A 4,221-nucleotide genomic window follows, 5' to 3' on the forward strand; every position below is an offset into this window, starting at 1 on the left:
ATGTGAAAAAGAGGACTTTAGTTGAAACTGTTGAAATAGCCAAAGCCCTTGGAAAAAACAGTAGGAGTAACACTGAGTGGGAGAAGGAAAAGAGCAGAAAAGATGCCTGAAGTGTTTTTAAAACTGCTTTGTCTCTAGCTGGGTATAGGTTTTCACATTAAATAATAAAGTGTTTAGGTGGCCTGTTCTATTGCTGACTGCTGGCAGAAATGGAAGAGCATAAAAGGCTTCTAGTCTTCTTTGGTACTCTTATGCTTACTGAGAAAAATCTGCTGGAAGGCATTTCCTTTTTTTCTTCCCTTTTTTACCTTGTGTTTTTCAAAGAGGGGGACTCAAACCTTGTCCAAAAAGAAAAGCTTCTTGTATAAATACAACTAGAGTAGCTGCTTTTTTCTCTTGTGCTTGTATTTAAATAGTTACTTGTTTTTCTCCATTTGTGAGCCTTCAAAGTGCAAGTGAAGAAATGTGGAAATAACCTTTGTATTTTAATGTGTGCATTAGTAGAGACTGAGAAAGCAGAAATCTGAGTAGTGGAAATAATGTAGTGTTACACTGTTATCAGGTACACTTCAGTCATTTCATTCTGTTCTAGGCTGAATTTATATTCGGAGGTGGAATGTTTGTGAAATTCAGCCTTTCCTGGTGTGGTTTTTATGAAGCCATGTGCTTGAAAGTGGGATGAATAGTGTTTTTTGCCTGCAACCTGTCCTTTATTTGTAAATTTGGATCCTCATCATCATGTTCTTACCTATGTGAAATGCTGTGTATGTTTTGATGACAATATTTAGTGCTTTGGAACAGTAGAGTGATGTTAGATGCAAAATGAGAGATGGGTTTCTTCCTCCCTTGTGAAGACTGTTATAAGGTAGTTGAGGTCTCAGTCTGCCGTGTTAGAAGTGCAACAGAATATTTGTTCCAAATTCTTGACCTGATTTAGGTGTGTATGCTCTTAGGGTTTTTTGTTTGTTTTTTAAATTGATTTTAATTTGATTGAAAGCACAAGACTATTGTCAGGAAAGTGAACTCTATGCTAATATGTACACTGGAATTAAGTTGGGCTTTGAGTAGATCTAATATTTTTGGTGTGTACACAGTGGAGTAGGAGTTTGCAGCCTCTTTGATGAATAGAAGTAAATTTTGATTTTTTTAGCATCAGTAGGGCATTGCAAATTAGTGGTGTACCTGTGAGTAATATATTCTGATTTTGATGTACCAGGTTTTCTTTGCCTAATTCCCCATGTGATGGAACACATATTTTCTTGACCAGCATGGATATAAAACCTTTTCAAGATGGTTAAGGACTGTTGTGAAGAACCAAGTGGAGTGACAGGTGAGGAAACTTACTTTTATTCCTAGCTAATTCTGCTGCCATTATGTTATTTCTTTACTTGATGTAAGTCAGCTTTTTTAAATGAGAAATCAGTAGCTGAAATTAAGTAGGTACTCTTATCCTTAGGAAAACTTACATTTCAGCTCAGCTTGGCATGTTGGGTACTTTGCCAGTAAAATGTTAGCTGTGCTTAATCTACTAAAAACAATCATCTGTATTGCTCGGTGTTAAAACTTTGCTTAAAGTTGTATGGTTTGTGAGCAAAATATAAATTTTAATTTGTGTTCTGATTGTTCCTTTCTCAGGAGGGAGCATCCACTTCTGCTGACATCTGATTTATGTGTTTGAAAATATGGTTTCCTGACAGAAGAGTGCATTATATTTTTTTAACAGTAGTTCTTTATTAAATGTGCCATCAGTGGTGGTTTTGGAAAGATGAGAAGGGACCTACTATGGGGCAACTCAGTGAAGCTGAAAATGTAAGTTCTATGCCATTACTATTTTATTTGAATTACAAATATAGATTTTTTTCGGTCTCCAGCATGTCAGTGTATATATATATATATATGTGTGTGTGTGTGTATTTTAAAAGTCAGAAGATTCAAATAACATTACATGATAAATATTTTATGTAGTTTGAAATTAAAAAATAGTTTTAAAACCCCACAAAGCAAACAAACAAAAAAAAATCAATTCCAAAACCAGCCTGTTTTGTATGTATGGAGTTAACTAACTTCCTTAAATTCACCAGAGAAATTTATCAGCCAACTTCGGTTGTATTCTTTGAATGTTACTTTGTGTCGAGGCTGGAAGCTTCCTTTGCCCTTAGAAAAGGAAGAGAAGTAATATTGATAACTTACTTGTCATTTGAAGTTGATCACAGTTAAACCAGAAACATTCCATGCTGCTCAATGCTTTTAGTAAACTTTGAGTAGTGGTTAGAATATTTTTCTGGTCTATTTGCTTAAAAAATAAGTTCTCATAATGGCTCTTAAAAAGTATATTTACTGCTGATCATTTCCCAGTGCAGTATCTCTGATTTAAAGAGTGGTGTGAATACTTTGGTATCAACTCTCTAACTCAAAGTGTGTTCTGTCTCTTCTTGAATACTACCTGTTTCCTTCTTGTCCTATACTTGAGATTATATGTATAATAGGACTTGCAGTCAGTCCACTCTACTCGAGAATTTTGACACATCTTGAAAATGCAAGCTACTATGTGTGATTTCTAAGAAGTCATCCCAGTGTAAAAGTAGTATGAGATGTGTCAGGCCTTAATCAGATCTTTATTCAGCAAATGCATATACATTTTCACGCTACACTGAAAATGAAACAACAATGCACATCTCAAGTCTGAGACTTATATTTATTTTCCAGAAACTTTAGAACAGTCAGATGGTGCCTAATATTGTTTTATAGTACCTTTTGTTTGATTTTGTAAAAATACAGTTCTTCAACAAATATGTAGTAGTTCTTAGAAAGCAGGGGGAAATTTGTAGCTTTTCCTATGGGAAACAAAAGATGTTTAGCTGGACAAATTTAATGTAGCCTGAGCCTTACTTGTGCCTTCTAGCTTAATTTTAGAAAATGCATTTGTAGCCTGATTTTTAAAAATTTCTTCAAAGTTCCAGGAGAATTATTCGCAGCAAGTTTGCTGATGTAACAGTACTGGTTAGCAGTGTGATGGCTTGTGAATGACAAGTCTACGTTAGCAACTATTTCTTAATATAAATGAAATCTTAGATCTTTTAAAAATAACAGATTTGGTTTTGGAGGGTCTTGCAGTTTTTTTCCTCCCCTTAGATTTTTGTTTGGATGGCTTAAATGTTTTGAATTCTTTAGGTTATATGTTATAAGAAAGAGTACACTTTGAATTTTTCTAAGGACAACTTACAATTAAGTTCAAGTTCCAGTTTGCTTTACCTGTGTTGTGGAGCATGGAGGATTTGGGTTTTTTTTAACGTTTTTTCCCCCTCTTAATGTGAGGAGTCTGGCCAGGATGACTGTTATACTCCAGCTATTTTGGATTGATTTCTTCTGTGGACAATTGTATTAATGAAAATAAAATGGAACCTTTTGGAACATGTATCTGCAAGGGAATTCCTTGATTTAAATTCATTAACTCCATGCCTTATGGAAGTATTATCTTATATATTTTCCTAAGACTGTAATGCTTCATCAAATAGTTTATCAATTTAGTTATCAGAGTGCATAAAGTGGAGATGAGGGGAGGAAGCCGCATATTTTTCCTCTTCTGTATAACTGACAGACACTTTTTATTTATTTGAAATATTGGTCATCTTTCTTTCTTTCCCCTATGGAATTATAAATGCATTTTCAGAACTGGTTTATGAAACTATTATTTTTCCTTTCACTGGATGGGGAATTTGAATGTTGTTAGTAAGGTGCTGGGATTGAGCCTTGAGATCTTGGTCCATCCTCTTGCTGTGCAATGTTGGCCACTTCTCTACACTTCATTGTTTTGTCTGTCAAACAGAATGTGGTAGGTTGATTTGAGTCGGTACGTGCCTGATTCTGTAGTGATTGGCTTTCCTGTAATGAATGCTGATCTCTGGCTATGTGTGTCTGTGCCTACTGAATGTCTGATGCATCCATCTAGCTCAGTAGGGGTAGCAGTACTGGAACAGGCAGCACCTGAGGCTCCTAATCTACCATCAGAAATAAACTCTGCCCATTTGTCGCGACCCAGCACACAGAACCACCCTGGGTTCTATATATATATTCCCTTGGGGCAAATTAAGGTGAGACGGCACCAAAGAATTGCGTACTGGCTTATAATTTTAATGCATGTAATTGTTTAGGGAAAAGGGGAAATGTGGGGTATACAACAGAGTCAAGGGAAAAGGAAAATCACTTGGTAAAGACAATCCG

Source organism: Pterocles gutturalis, unplaced genomic scaffold (genome assembly GCF_000699245.1).
Source record: "Pterocles gutturalis isolate BGI_N339 unplaced genomic scaffold, ASM69924v1 scaffold30511, whole genome shotgun sequence".
In the NCBI taxonomy this organism is placed as follows: domain Eukaryota; kingdom Metazoa; phylum Chordata; class Aves; order Pterocliformes; family Pteroclidae; genus Pterocles; species Pterocles gutturalis.